The sequence below is a fragment of the Chelonoidis abingdonii genome, chromosome 3 (assembly GCF_003597395.2).
Source record: "Chelonoidis abingdonii isolate Lonesome George chromosome 3, CheloAbing_2.0, whole genome shotgun sequence".
NCBI classification, from domain to species: domain Eukaryota; kingdom Metazoa; phylum Chordata; order Testudines; family Testudinidae; genus Chelonoidis; species Chelonoidis abingdonii.
In genome coordinates this window covers 121,310,110-121,326,972 of record NC_133771.1, presented here as the reverse complement: position 1 = coordinate 121,326,972, position 16,863 = coordinate 121,310,110, and positions in this window count along the sequence as shown.

The window sequence follows — 16,863 nt, the reverse complement described above, 5'->3', positions numbered from 1 at the left end:
GAATAGCGCTTAGAGCTATTGGTCTCCATGAATGTCCGTAAAGGAAATATTTGTGCATACACAGAATTTTGTACTGGTTGGAGAACTCTTGCAGGGCTTCAGCTTGTCATAGGTTGGGTATGTGAAATAGTGGTTGAACATGGCGCAGGGTTCTAAGTGTTGGGGGGCACAACCCCATTTCTCACTGCTGCGCAATTCAAAAAGGGGAAAAAAAGGCGAGAGAAAGGTAGTGCATAACAGGCCTAAGTGATTTAGGAGCCTAAATGCCATTTTTCAAAAGCTGCTTAGGCTCTTAAACTTGTAAGTCCTATTGACTTCCAGTAGGACTTAGGCTTATATGTGCCTAACTTGCTTTTCAAAATGGGACTTAGGTTCCCAAATCATTTAGGTGCTTTTGAAATTTTTTCCAAGTATCATTATCAGTGGCATTGAGGCAGCACTTAAAGACCCCAAGAAGTTCTTAGAGCTCCACTGTGCTTGGAACTGTGTACACACACACACACAAAATTTGGTCTTTGCCCCAAACAGCTTTCTATCCAAATATAAGGCTACACACCAGAGGCAGCTGTTGGTAGTGTACATGTAGCTACATGCCGTGCTGAAAAGCATGCTGCATCCACACTGTGGTGTGTAGCAACATGTCAGCAGAAAAAGGCTCTCCGCTGCTGGAGCCTTTCACTGAGGGGAGAAAAGACTTTGGCATGGGGAAGGCAGTGGGGAAACCTCTCTGCCAAAGCCTTTTCCCACTGCTGGAGTTTTTCTCAGCAACAGGGAGATGGCAGAGCCTTTTCCTGCTGCCGACGACTATCCCTGTGGTGGAGGAAAGGTCCTAGCAGCGGGGAGCTGCCCCAGCCTTTCCCTGCTGCCTCTCCACTGCCAGAATCTTTCCCTGCAGCTGGGAATGGCTCCAGAAGTGGGATACTACACTGCTACAAACAACAGTGTAGAGGGAAAGGCATGGCTTGGGCAAGTAAAAAGCCATATAGGCCATGTATTCACATACATGCTCACACCCTTCAGGCATGTCTTTACTCACGTAAGCCCTGCCTTGACAGCTACACTACTATTTAGGGGGCTGTGTGGGCATGTACCCTACACACCTCCAAAAGAAGCGTGCAGTTTAGATATATTTTCAGGTGAGAAAATCCACAACAGGTGGATTCAACACACATATAAGAGTACATGATAACAGTGAGATGATTATGATTAGTATAATAAACATTAGTCACAACACTACTGCCTAAAAACTTGGAGCCAATTCAAGCACTGGTAAAAAACTTAGGCAAAAAGAGGTCCTCAGAAAAATATTTTTGGTGCTTATTAAATGCTGTATTTCAGTCTTAGAACGGAACAGTGCTCCAGCACATAAGTATCATGGAAGTGAAAATAAATGTTGTTTTTGACGTTTTTGTGGGACCTGAATGTTTTTGCAGCATTCTCATCTAATCATGTGTCATGATATTTCAATAGAGTAGTCTCAACTACATTGTCCAATGGTGATGCTGGCTAACAACACATGTGCCTAAGAGTTAATATAAACAACAGAGAAGTGTCAGTTACTTTACAACCAAAGCAATAGCTCAGAGTGTATTGCTTTTCCATAGCCTTGTGCATGTCACAGTTCATGACGCTGTGTCATATCATGTGAGGCAATATTGAAAGTCCTATCTTTTTGATGGAATATGATTTTTTTATTTCACTCTAACTTTGTTGTATGTCCCATTACTGGAGGAAATTGAAATGTGATGCCATAAAAAGCACAGTGATCAATTATTTTCATTAGTTGACAAAGACAGAACAAGCTGCAGTGAGAACAACCTAAGTTAATATTTAGGAAAAACTTTAAGGTTATAATGTTGTTCTCTGCTCCACAGTGTGCACTCTTATTTGCAGTGCAGACTGTCGATCTGGATTCTGCACTCCCAGTCTGGATTCTGCACTCTGCAGAATTCTATAGAGAACAGTAGGAATTCTACACACTCAAAAAGTGGAGAATGTGCAAGTGGAGATCTACAGTGCAAATTGGAAGCAAAAATTGTACCCAATGACTCAGATCCAATGCTGACTAAAGTCTATGGCAATCTTTTATTGACTTCAGTTGCCTTATTAAAGGCAATGGAACAAGCCTCCAACAGAAGATGTAAAATTGCCATCAAGGAGAGACTACACAATCTTCTATCAGGGATGGTTTAAAAATGATGAAATCAGTCTTCCCATAGTGTAATGGAATGGAACTGAACTGACCCATTAGACATCTCTTCCATTTTGAAGGATTTCATTAATCAGTAATGTCAGATTTTACATGCAGTTTTTCGTACAGTGTTCAGTTGTCAGTAATAATTTAGACAGCATGAAATTTCTTGGTCTTATTACATAAGGGAAATAGGAAACTAATTGAAATGGAAAAAACATGTTCCTCCCACAGGGGAAATAAGATAGGAGATGAATATTGGTTTTTGAGCTGTCATTCTCCATACCTCACACTTTAATAGAGCATGTGCTTTCAATAATCCCTTTGAAAATGGAACAGAAAGGTTAGGCATATTACACCTAACCTGAAAAGTTAAAGTTAACAGCAACATTAATTTGGCCATGCTACACATCCTGTATATTCCATGGTATACATTTAGCATGAAATGGATGCATTAAATTACCTTTATCAAAAAAAGCAGGAATAGTATATATGACATGTGCAGTGGTAGAAATAGCTTTGTTGTAGGAATATTAACCATTGCATTTCCTGTCTCTCTTGCTATGCATAGACATTTTCCTCATATATATGAGAGAGATTCTTTCACCCTATAATAGCCAATAATCCAGTGTTTAGTGCACTCATGTGATATACAAGAGACATAGGTTCAGGTCCTACTCTTCCTGATTCAGACCAGGGAATCTTACATCACAAGTGATACGGCCTAACCACTGAATAGCTATTGACTGTTCTGATGTCTTATGCTCTGGATTTTTCATGAAAAATTTTGAAAGATCTTAGTTTCTTCTGCATTGGAATGGAAACAAATGTCAAAACCTCAATTTTTTGCAAAATGGAATTCCAGTTTTCCAGCGAGCCCTAGTCTTACTACATCTACATTAAACCATTATTTGGGAACTATAATGAAAAATCTCAATCACAAATTTGCCATATTGATCCAAGATTTCTCTCCTTGAAGTCAGAAGGCAGCTCTCTTGCCATCACATGATACAGATAAAATGTTGGTGTCACTTAGCCCTCCGCAATTTATACAATAGGGTAACAGAGTAAAGGACAAATCCTTCCCTCCACTTCCCGCATCTCCCCATCATGGTTGGGCAAAGTCCAATAGGTTGCAGAACCTGTGCAGTTCCAGCATGCAAGGGTAGGATAGGATGCAGGAGTCTCATTCTGTGGCATCAGATGTGTTTTGTGTGTGAGCGAGACAAGGAAGGGATTTGAATATGATCAGTGAATCTTCCCTTTCACGAATACACTGGCCAGACTCACAATAATGAGCCTTGGAGGTAAAATATCTTCCTCAAGACTATGGCAGCTTTGAGGCTCTAGTTATAGCGTCAAATCAGTTCCACTGGTACCTCAAATCAGTTCCACTGGTATTTCAAATCAGTTTCTCTGGAAGAAGAGAATTTCATCTCTGTGTGAAGCATTCCTCTGTCAAACCCAGTTAGTCACTCAGGGCCCAATTCAGCTTTCATTGAAGTAAAAAGACTTCTATTAACTTATTTCAGTGGTAGCTGGATTGCTCCCTTTGATTTGTGGAATTGTTAATCCATTTTTCACTAGCCTGATGAAACACAAATTTTGATTTTTCCTACATCGTTGTAAAATAAAAATGAAGCAATATTTAGCTCCTAAAATACTTTCAGAAGCATATGTGAAGGCAGCTTGAAAATAAGATTTGACTGGAAAAGGACCTTCAGGACTGAGATATTAACATATTGGGCAGGGCACCAGGAGCAGAATAATTGCCACTTGATTTGCAAACAGTCCTACAGCACTGTAATTCTCAAGTTTCTTCTTTAAAAATAAAGGGCTATGTCCTCAGCTGTTATAAATCAGTGTAGCTCCATTGGAGTCAGTGGACCTACATTGATTTACATGAGCTCAAGATCTAGCTCATAAAGTCTAATTCCCTTGGAAACATCAGTCAGAAAGTTGTCCTGTGTTAGTCAGAAATATAGAGAGACAATATTACATATTGCTCTCCAATTTATTATTTTATCTTCTGAGTTTGAATATCCATTCTCAGTTCCATGCAATTTTTCAAAGCCTTATTTTTATTCTGTAAAAGGAATTTATTTTTCATCTTGTCCAACTACTCTTTGTCCAGCTGATCAGTATTCCTGTGCAGCTGTAAATTTTAATTAAAAATACGCAGTTGTGAACAAAGATACTATCCAACCGGATGTTCCTGTTCTGTAATATCTTTGCTTCTTCAGGCATACAGTAGATTCAAAGTCATCTGGTTCTTTTTTTTCAGTTTACTGGTGTTAGGGTGCTCATATTATGACATGATTTGTATTCTGCGCTTTTGACGCATATGCTATATATCCTGATGGAAAATGGTTTGGCGAGTCAAATACAAATACAAGCCCAAATCCTCATGAAAAACAGAACAAAATGTAGTCAGTAAGGTAGACATTACCAAAACAGTAGAGCTGGCTGGGAATTTAAAAAAAAAATATTTTTTCATTGGAAGATGCCAATTTGTTGAAATGGAAACATTTCATGGAAATATATTAGTTTGAATGAACATCTCATTGGGGGAGAGACAGCTACAAACTGGCATCTCATGCTAGAATAGCCAATAGCCCAGAAGGTAGGGCCCCCATCTGGGATGTCGGAGACTCATCTACAAGTCTCTGTTCTGAATCATGCAGAGCAAGGTCTTGAACTTGGGTTTCCCACATTCCATGGGAGTGTCCTGATGACTGGGTTATTAGCTACCCTGGGATAGGCCTCTCCCTTGTATTTCATGAAAAATTTCAAAGGGTCTTGGTTCCATCAAAATTTAGAATAGTATTTTTTTTTGAACATCTCTACCTTTTCCGTGAGACCTTTTTCATCCAGTTCTTCAGAGTACACAGAGCTTGTATTTGGCATTATTCTAGAAGAGATTTCTTCTTCCTCACAAAATCTTTTCAGGCATTTTTGAGTAATCTGAACACAGGGAAAATATGTTAAGCTATTAAGATTTTGTTTTTCAGCAAATTTCAAACTTGCTATGCAAAGGTCTCATCCAAAGTTTATAAGTTAGTAAAAAAAAAACTCCAATTGACTTCAGTGGGCTTTGTATCAGGCTTTAAAGACTTGATCCTATATGATGCTGAACAATCTTTAAATGATGAATGCATGTTTTCCTTTCTTTGAAGAGATCTGATTGTCCAATAAAGTTGTAGACATTTAATAAGAGCATATCAAGCATGCACACCACATTATTTCCCTTCAGGAAACATACTCCAAAATGCAATGCTGCAAATAGAGCAAATTAGGTTATTTGAGAAATAAGTTTATAGTACACAGGAATGAATATAAGCATGTTTTTAGAGCCACCATCTGTTCTGTTTGATGGTGTCATAGGGTGACTGTCCCCTTTAAGAGGGAATAAGACCAGTTCACTTGTGACTAGATAGTTGCCTCCCCATGGGTCTAATAGAGTGCAGCTGGCCTGTGTAAACACCCAGGCAGCAGCTGAGAAAGGGAAATGGCAAGGAGCAGTGGGAAGCTAATGTGAGTTGACTGGAGGGAGCTGTGTGAGACCTAAAACAACAGTAATTGAAAGCCAGCTGTTGCAGAGAACTGGCCAGAGCGGGGATACCCTGCTGACTAAAAGACTGTACAGAGGCCCCTAGGTAAAGGGGAAGAATGAGCTCAGCCAGAGCAGACTGATCCCAGTAGCGAAGGTTGATTCTGGAGGGAGGTTTCCCTGAGGAGCTGCTCAGCAAGGGTAGGATTCCCAGGCAAAGGAGCCTGGGGAGTGGAGCATTTTGGAGAACCCTCTGACAGAAGCCCTGGGTTGGGGGCCGTGGGAGATGAGCTTCAAGAAGCCTGGAGCACTGCCAGAGGTGTGAGAGCATAGGAATGGAAGAAGAAGGTTAGTGACTCATGGTGTAGCCTGGAGATGGGCCCCTGCCGTGGAGCTCTGGAGGAGTGCTGCATTGTGCAATCTACCTTACTTTGGGGCCTTTGAGAATTGTCTTAGTTTGAGGGGCTTGCTGGAGGTTGAAGTTGTACTGATGTAAGCTGGGTCTGAATGAGATCTCCCCTGGTATCTAGTGATGAAGTGGAGGGGAAAAGATGTGGGGAGCAGATCATATTTGCATACACTTCTCCTCTCCCTAGATGATGAACAGAGATAGCTGCTTGCCAAAGTGATCCATTTTGGCTGTTTTGGGTAAAGATTCACTTTTGTCATGAATGCTGGGGTAATGAAATATTGTTATCCTTGTTGTATGAATTAAGGGCAGCAGATCTGTACTTAGCATGCCCTGATGGAGGGGGTTACCATAGATGGAACCTCACTTGCTAAGCAGGGGGTTGTGATGCCAAATCCAAGTGAAAGTCAGAAAAGGAGAAGATAGGTGTTCTTACTTAGTGGTGTGGACTTGATTAAAGGGTCCCAGAAGTCATTTGACTGTCCCACACCAGTGTTTAAAGACAGAGCTGACTAGTCTTAATTGAGAGTCCTGGTTGTTTCTCAGCGATCACTAGAAATGAACTCACCGATAAGCTGATGTAATGGGGCTGAACCTCAGACCTCAGAAAGCATTGTGGGGAAAAGATCACACCAAAGAGCAGCAGCAAAGAGGTTCCCCACCCTGTGAAATCACTAACGAGCTGAAATCACTGAGAACCGCAGAACGCTGCATTGCAGTGAGAAGCCGCAGGGATGGTGGCAGCTGTGAGCAGAGGCAGCCACAGTGATGATGGGAATGACATCAACAGTGACAAACAGTGACAGAGGCTGCAGTAGCATTGATGAACAGAGGTGGCATCACTCAACCATCCTCTCCCATCAGGAGGGAGGCAAAGCATTGAAATGCACCCCTGGACACCAGGGATGTTCCTGGACATGGACAACAAACCATGAATAGGGTACAGCCAAGGGAAAAGGGGAGTGGTATGTTAAACAGATATTTGTCAATTGGACTTCCACACTCAAGGTGGGAAACTGAAGCAGAGGACATTGGCCAGGATACAGTGGGGTGGGTGTTTTTCTTATTGGTTGCAGACTTTCAAGTAATTGTTGCAGCATTTTCCCAAATTAATGCTGTGTTTTCTTCTGTTAACAAAAGTTTTGTTTTGTTTTCTCACAGACTCAGTGCTTGTGAGTGGGAAAGCAATACCTTTTAGAGACTTCCAGGATGGTGGTTCATTTTCCCAGATGACTGGGCGGGGGCTTGTTCTGGTTCTGTTTTGTGTTATTAAGAGGAACCCCTAGATCTTGAGCCCAGCCCATGCCTACATCACTGGGCAGAAGGATTACACTAATATATTGTGCCCAAAAGTAGGGTTTGAGTTGGGATCTGAAAAGGACAACATTCCTTGCCCGCACAGATATGGTATCCACTGGTCTGACCCATGTTGGAGCAGTTGCAGGGAGAACATTGAACACTTTTTTAAATTTTCAAAAAAGTTTTGTTCTGGGTAAGTCTGAGGAATGGACAAAATGTGTTCTAACTTTTCCAGTAATGTTTAGCTCTTGTATCAGAGGGGTAGCCGTGTTAGTCTGGATCTGTAAAAAGCGACAAAGAGTCCTGTGGCACCTTATAGACTAACAGACATACCCACGAAAGCTTATGCTCCAATACGTCTGTTAGTCTATAAGGACTCTTTGTCACTTTGCTCAGATCATGGGTGATCATCCACATTTCTAATCTGAATGTAATAACAGCTTCTGTGATGACAACAAATGAGCTTCTAGTTCCAATGAATGAGCATGTATGTGGTGTTAGGCGAGAGATCCAGGTAGAAGAAATGACCAACATGGACCAACTCTGGCTCAGCCATCCACAGTGCTTCCTAGTAATAGTTCTACAGGACATCTGACTTCAAAATAATTCTAAAAGATGAGCAAATCTGTACTAGGATATTCAGTGTGTGGCAACCCTCTTAATAGAACCATTGATCATATGTATTCATGTAATGTTCACTTTATTCTTTTCTTCAGCTGTCTTTCTCAGTCCCTGGAGCTGTATTGACATTAGAGGCACATAAGAGAATTTTTCATAAAAAGGGCAGAACACTTTTGAGGGAGAGAAGGGGCCTTTTAATAAGAGCGGAAGACTGCAAGGCAACCATGGTGGTGCATCAGTGCTTTCTGAACTTAACAAAGGAAGATTTTTGTTTGGAATGTAAGGAGAAAACATCAAATCTCTTACATGCTGACACAACTGACTGCAAACAAGTCTCTTTAAAGGTCAGTGTATCAGAGATAAGAGGAAAGAACTTTAAAATAGGCTGTTTCCTTCCTTGTTTTCATATTTTTGTTGAATGTTAATGTCCCTGACTCCTCCATGACAAGATAACTTTGTCCCTGTCATAGAATAAGACTAAGCTATGTTGCATTGTAGAACACATTTACAAGTCTTCAAAAAGCTTAGCTATAAAAATTGTGTTTGGCAGACAAGCAGTGGGAGACTGACTGTTCCAAGAGCAGGACACCACATGAAAGAAAGTGTGAAGAAGGGAATGGGAGAAGGAGCTGAAAGGAGTAGTAAGGAGAGAAGATTAGGAAGAACAGGATAGAGGAAGTCAGAAGAGGATTAGAAGGACGTGAGACCAGAGATTGGAGAAGGGGTGGGTGGACAGAACAATGATTTATGTAGGGTTTTGAAAAGCTTGAAAGGATTTAAAGCTCGAATTTCAGTGAACAGATTCTAGCGTCTGTATGTGATGTGGAAGAGGAAGTTGCTTTTTAGCAGTTGCATTACAGAGCAGGGAGAACTGGCAGACTCTGATTGTATCTGGCCTGCAGGAAAAGTACCAATAGTATTGTCAGTTTTTCCAAGTGGAGATTAAACTCAGAAGATTCCACAATAATTGGAAAAAGCCAAGGACGCTCTGGGTCTAATCCTGCATTCCTTAGCCCTGTGACTAGTCCTACTGAAGTCAGTGTGAATAAGGGTTGCAGGATAAGCCTCCATAATCGGGACATGTCTAACAGACACTGCCATAAAAATGAAACACCTGAGCATGGAAGAATCCATTATGAGAAAAGAACATTAACAAAGAAAAATCAGGGTCTCAAATGCTGTGAGAGACAAGACAGAGAATTGTGATGGTCTTTATTGCTTAAAACCTCTATTTCTCCACATCATGTTGTTTAAGTAAATTTTGAGAAGTGTGAAGGAAATCAGTATACAGTTTCGTCTTTAGAAAGTAGTAACCCTTCTTTAGTTTGTCTCACTACATTTAAAAAAAATTATTATTATTGAATTGCTTCCTTGATGACTTGAACAGTTTAAACATTTTGTCTTCTACTGACGGAATTCTAAGGGATTTTCTTTGGTTACAAGTTTGGTTACAAGGATCCTTCAGTACTGTGTAATTCATAATCTCTGATAGTTTTAAATGGATGAAAAATAGGCTTATCAACAACATATCCGCTAGAGCGCACAATGGGAAAAAAGGTTTTCTTCAATATATACTGGAAATAGAAAATGTTAGCAATGATTTGAACCGTTTAAGCAGGATCCTTCTGATACAACTGTCTTCTGGAAAAATAAATTAAGGCAAACAAGTTTTGTGAACTAAGAAGTAGAAATAAGGAGAAGGAAAATATGGAATGGACACAGTACATAGATTTCTAATGATACACAAAACAGACTGCTAGTATTTTATAAATCTGACAGTAGACGTAACATTTATGTTATTGGAGTGCATGAACAGGAAAGAGAACTGAAGTTAAAGGGTTACTGAAGGAATGATTGAAAAGATGAAACCTCTTATCTGAAATCCTGAAACTTTGGTGTTTCAGATCAAATAGACCCTGAAGCAAAACTATCTTCAAATTTGCAAAGCCTTATTTACGTGGCTCTGTAAAACTCAAATCCAGCCTCCATCACGTATACATAGTAATAACAAAGCTGCTTGGCTCTGTGTGTGTGTGTGTGTGTGTTGCCCTATATAGTAGATTATCAGAACAAAGTGCTAAGATACAAGTAATGATATATGAGGGCTCAAAGATAGTTCTGACATACTGTAACTAACATGGAGTTTTGTGACTTCATTGCCCAAGCTGGCTGCTTAAAGTTAGTTTCATAAGAGCCATAAGTTATAACAGACAAATCAGTATTAAGAAAAAGATATATCAAATATGTACTAATACAAATCTGATGCTATCTAGAAATGAAAATCAAATTAATTATGCCAGCACTGCTGGGACAGAAGCAGGAACATTATTCTATCTCCTGAGAAAGCATATCAAATGTCAATACTGACATTAGAACTGAAAGCTTTGATTGCATTTGTCACTTATGAAATCCAATCTCTAAGGCAAACTACTAACTTAACCATTTGCTGAAACTAAAAATTAAGAATTTATCCTAATAGGTCTCTTTGCTGCCAGTGCTTAGAAAGGATTTATTGTACCACATATTCTTATTCCATTTTATCACTTACATATACAGTAAAGCCTTCCAAGAGCAACAGCTTATGGGACTTAGCAAAAGTGATCTTTTGTAAGAGGTGGTCTTTCTTCAAAGGTTTGCACACCAGAGAACAGTGGTGTTCCGTGACCTCCACAAGTAGTCACTCATGACAGATGCTATCTTCCCAGAAGTACTCTCTAAGGCATGTTTTACTGTATGTTTATGTGTATATATGCTTCCTTTTAAATATAAACCACTGAAGAGCTAATACATCTTAGTATAAAGAACAAAACAATAGGATCCCACACAGTTTTGTTTCAAAATCTTGCTACTGCTATTGCAGTTAAGTACATCTTACAGAAAGCTTTCAGCCCAGATCGTTCTAAGAACAAACATAAGAATCACAAAAAGGTACAGAATTACCCAGGTACAGAATTTCAGACTATAGTGTTCAGGCAGAAGGCCCTAACAAATTTATTCTGCAACTTAAATCCCACATGCTCAGTGCCTTGACTTGTATGATGGCCTGGTTTATTAATCAATTTGATGCTTAATAAAGCAAATAATAGCCATGTAATTAATTTTTAAAGGCCAAACCTATAAATCAACAGAGCAGTACTGTTGTTATTGATTGTTGTACCTTAAATATTTTCATTCTGTAGTCTATCATGTTCTTTGTAGGTGTGTGTTTATATAGACCTGGGAATAAACTCCATCTTTCCTGATGATTTCAAACACCAAACTACCCAGTAGAAAGACAGTGACAGTTATGGAATGCCCTGATTTAAAACTATATACTGAGCTTGCTCTGTTTCCAGAATACCATTATTAGACATGTCACATGCAGACTTTTTGACAGCCTGCAGCCAAGACAACGTGTGGGATTCCATTCAAAAGAATCTTTATGATCCAGAATGGGGTATATCATTTACACTGGCCTTCAACACAGGAAATAAAGGAGGGCTTCAGCTTCTATTACTCCTAACTTCCAAAGGCCCATAACCATTGGGAATGTGCATTTTACAAAGAAATCGTATAGTCTCAATCAAATTCTATACATCTGCACACTTGAATTGTACACATTCAAATTAAAAGGCAGGCAGTGCTTCTGGTAGATAGTGCAGAGAAGTGAGATCCCAGACTCATAGGCCTTGTTTGCCCATATAGATATACCACAAGTACAGCTATACTGGTAGATCCTCCCACAAACACAGTGATATAGTAGCTGCTATAGTTAAACCAGCTATCCGCATGGCATGCTAAATGGCAAGAATCCTTTTGCCAGTAATAACTTCATCTACAGAAGGCATTTTGCTAGCATTGCTATGCCAGCTATTGGGTTTGTTTGTTTGTTTTGGGTTTTTTTCCCCACTCTCCTGACATAACTATACTGGCAAATATTTTAAATATGGATCAAGCTTGAGGCTGTGTGTGCACTAAGAGCTCTTTGCCAGTCTAGGAATGCCAGTAAACACTACTGGCAAAACACTCCTGGTGTGGATGCAGCAATGCCAACAAAGTTGCACTTTGCACTAGTTTAGCAACCCCCTTTGGCCCCTGCACTCCCCTTGAATGAAACAAGCTATACAAGTAAAAGCACAGTTTTGCAGATATAACTACATCCACCCTAGAGGCTTCTACTTCTTCACACCCTGATTGACAAAGCTATTCCAGTAGAAACTTGTATTGTCTTGCTGTCTGATCTTGGCCAAATCATTTAACTCCTCTGGTCCTGAATCTCTACGGCATTTCATCTTGTGTATTCATTCCACCCATTTTCACCAGCGGTAGCATTTTACATACAATCTGCAAAGTGCCAGACAGTGGAGCACTACGTTAACTGAGGCCACGTCTACACTACCATTATGTCAGCAAAACTTATGTCGCTCAGGGATGTGAAAAAACCACATCCCTGGGTGACATAGGTTACACCAGCATAAGTGGTAGTATGCGCAGCACTATGTCAACGAGAGATCTTCTCCCACCAACATAGCTACTGCTGCTTATTGAGAGTGGTTTAATTATGTTGACAAGAGAGCTCTCTCCCATCAGCACAGGGGGCTACACAAGAGATCTTACAATGCTGCATCATTACAGCTGTGCCACTGTAATCTCTGAGATTGATTTTATTTTCAGATGAAAAAGGCAATTTAAGAGTGGAGAGGAATGGTTTATAACTGTCCAACAAAATGTACAAAAGTAGAACCCTTAAATACCATACAAAAAATTGTAGCAGGTACAGTACAAATAAGTGTCAGACACTGGATGCACTTAACATTTTTCTTCCCTTTGGAAAGATTCATCCTTTTCATGAGAGATTTCCCATACTTTAAATGGAGACTACTGATGTACCTCCTGTAATCTCTCCCAAAACAGAAGATAGTAAAAAGCAGCAAAGAGTCCTGTGGCACCCAAGGTCATGCATCTGACGAAGTGGATAGTCACCCACGAAAGCTCATGCTCCAATACGTCTCTTAGTCTATAAGGTGCCCCAGGACTCTTTGCTGCTTTTTACAGATCCAGACTAACACGGCTACCCCTCTGATACAAAACAGAAGATTGTGTGTATATATGTGTGTGTGTGTGTGTGTGTACACACTTGCGTCTGCACTGTACTTCACATGCACTAAGGCCTGAGACTAAACTTGACAGGGATATAGTTAATATGGTATTGAATACCAGTGCCAATTAGAAAAAAACACAAGATCTGTCTGCCAAAATAAAATGACGATTACTAATTAATGATGTGTATTGCAATAACACTAGAAAACCCAAATTAGGTTTGAGCCCCATTATGCAAGGCACTGCACAAACATATAGTAAGAAACAGTCCATGCCCTGAAGGCCTTACCAACAAGACAGACAAACAGAGGGAGAAGTGGAGGCAAGAGGATGTGAAGTGACTTCCCCAAGGTCCAGCAAGTCAGGAACGGACCTCTATCTCCTGTCTGTTTGATCAGTAGTTCACAGCTTTTTCCATGCAGGAATCTTCTCATTACCAGCACTGTGCTTCCATCTAGCTGGGATCTAGCCACTTATCAATATGGCTGGTTGTGACCCTCAGGCTGAGAATCTCTGCACTTGGTCATATTGGCCTGATTTGTTTGTCATCAAGATGAATTGTCCTCTATGCCTCTTATTTCAGAAGTAGAGGCTTACAAATGTAAAACTTAGTCTTACGATATTTAATGCAGTGTTGATCATTAATTAGGTTGTTCTCTGTGATGCTGCACCCCATAATGCTTTATAGAAATATGCTTATGAGAGTAAATGACATATCTGGAATATGTTTTATGCTAGATATAATCTCTGTTACATGGCACAATCTACTGAATATATTCATCTTATTTGTGTGCATGTATCATTTTTATATCTGAAGCTATGAGTGTTGGCTCTATGCTTGTATTTAAAATGTTTGCTGTAGTTTGGTCAACATAGTTTGAATGGGTTATTCAAGTAATTGGGAGTACTTAACTAACAATGGACTTTGGGAGACACTAATCCATATCTAAGCTTTCCTGGGAACATTCAAACTAACATGTAAACAATGGCGTTGGCCTGAAAAAAGCTGAATCATTCAAAGACATGTGACTTGCCTAGGTGGCTAGAGACTCCATCTTGTGGCTGTGATGTTGCATAAGAGAAAGAATATAAAAGGCCCTAGAAACCCCTCCATTTTGTCTTCATCTGCCTTAAAAGATTTTCTCTCCACCCTAAAGAGATACCTGAAAGAAACCAGAACAAAGGACAGTAACTATGGGGTTGTGAGTGATTGCTGGACCCAGACTAGGAAGGAGTCTAGTCTGTGAAAGAAGCTTATTGAAACATCTCTAAGGGTGAGATTTACCTGCATTTAGTTTCCTACTGTATTAGGCTTAGACTTGTGTGTTTTTGTTTTATTTTGCTTAGTAATTTACTTTGTTCTGTCTGTTATTACTTGGAACCACTTAAATCCTACTTTTTATATTTAATAAAATCACCTTTTGCTTAGTAATTGAACCAGAGCAAGTAATTAATTTCTAGGGAAGCAAACAGCTGTGCATATCTCTCTAACAGTATTATAGAGAGTGGACAATTTATGAGTTTACCCTGTATAAACTTTATACAGAGTAAAATGGATTTATTTGGGGTTTGGACCCCATTGGGAACTGGGTATCTGTGTGCTGGAGACAGGAGCACTTCTTAAGCTGTTTTCAGTTTAGTCTGCAGCTTTTAGGGGATGTGGTTCAGACCTGGGTCTGTTTGCAGCAGGCTAGTGTGTCTTGATCAACAAGACAGGGTACTGAAGTCCCAAGCTGCCAGGGAAAATGGGCTCAGAGGTAGTCTCAGCAAATCAGGTGACAATCACAAGAGGGTTTCTGTGATCCAACCCATCGCATTCCCATCCACCAAACAGCATCCATCCTGAATGCATTAACCTTGCATGAATTACTGAGAGCTGGATAGCTCCTTCCCTATTCTAGAGAAACTTGCTCAAGCTTGATTCTTGATCCCTCATGAGGCTGGAGAGGTGTGGCCATGCCTCTTGCCTGATCTCTAGGGTAAGATGAAACTATCCATGGGACTGGTCTTTTGAGTCTGTCCACCTAATTTGTGAGTTATGATTAAATGAATTTACAAACTCATTAGTGGACAAAACTGTTATTTGCCTGAATTTCTGCCTCAGTTTAATGAGTTTCTCTTGGGATGGCAGTGGTATGTTGTCTTGGGACTTCATGGCCTTCATAGGGTAATCCCAGGTGATTTTTATCAGAGTCCAAACAGTAGGTAGACTCTGGTTCTGATCTTTGTGTTGTGACTTGAAGTAAAAGATGTTTAAAAAGTACCTTCAAGGCTGAGACAGAGTATTACCATTGTTCTGTCAAATGTGAAACTATTTCTATATTAGGAAACTGAAATTGTTCCAGTAGAGGCAAGTCATTCAATGTTGCTGGCCCTTGATGACTGTCTCATTCATAGTCATACACATAGATGCCCAGTTCCTAACAGAGAAGAGATGTTCTCATCCCAACATGGAGGTTACAGCACTGAGTGAAGATTATCACTAAGGTTATAATTAAGATGGATGTTGAAATACAATATGGTGCTCAGAAAACAAAATGGAGTTAATCATCTGACTCAGATGTCCCCCAGATCTGTCAGAGCTGGTGCCTCCTCCATCCACCACAAAATCCTGCCAAGGCACCATTGTTTACAGGTGAAGTAGCAGGAGGGCTGGCCAGTGACTCAGTTTCATTTTATGATCAACTGTCCCAGGAAAAATTTTTTATTTTGGCTTCATCTATGGCCAAAGTGAAGAAAATTTTCTTCTCATCTCTACTATCTGTGTCATTCAGACCAGTGGAACTGTTCCAAGCCATAGCTATCGGAATAATTCAAAGTGGTTTGATTTGATAACAAACTCTACTATTTCACTTGTTAGCAGTGTTCATCTTCTCTTGCAAATAAAATTGGCTGATATGAGTGTCAGAGCAGGAGAGAAGAAATGTTCCAGCCATGCTGATTGGCTTTTGTCCAGTTTTGCTCATGAAGTTTGGGGTGTGATTGTGGACAGGGCCGGCTCCAGGCCCCAGCACGCCAAGCGCGTGCTTGTGATGGCATGCTGCGGGGGGCGCTCTGCCACTTGCCAGGAGGGCGGCCGGCAGCTCCGGTGAACCTCCCGCAGACATGCCTGCGGAGGGTCCACTGGTCCCACGGCTCTGGTGGAGCATCCGCAGGCATGCCTGCGGGAGGTCCACCGGAGCTGCGGGGCCGGCAAGCGGCAGAGTGCCCCTCGCAGCGTGCCGCCGTGCTTGGGGCGGAGAAATGGCTAGAGCCAGCCCTGATTGTGGAGAGGTAAACCAACCACCTTTGAAATGGACTTATGGATAAGTAAATCCAATAGAAAGACTGTAGTCCATTATCAAAGATGACTGTTAGTATCCTCCTTGGGGAGAAGTAGTAAGCTACACTTAAAGAAGGAAGTGGTCAGGAAACCACACCAAGTTTGGATGTTAATATTCTTCTTCGAGTGATTGCTCATATCCATTCCAGTAGGTGTACGCGCCGCGCGTGCACATTCGTCGGAAGACTTTTACCCTAGCAACTCCAGCAGGCCGGCAGGTCGCCCCCTAGAGTGGCGCTGCCATGGCGGCTAATATATACCCCCGCCGGCCCGCCCGCTCCTCAGTTCCTTCTTACCGCCGTGTCGGTCGTTGGAACTGTGGAGCGCGGCATAGCTGTCCTCCACGTCCCTAGCTTCTCTTCGTTCATCGTTCTAGTTCTAGTTTTAGTTTT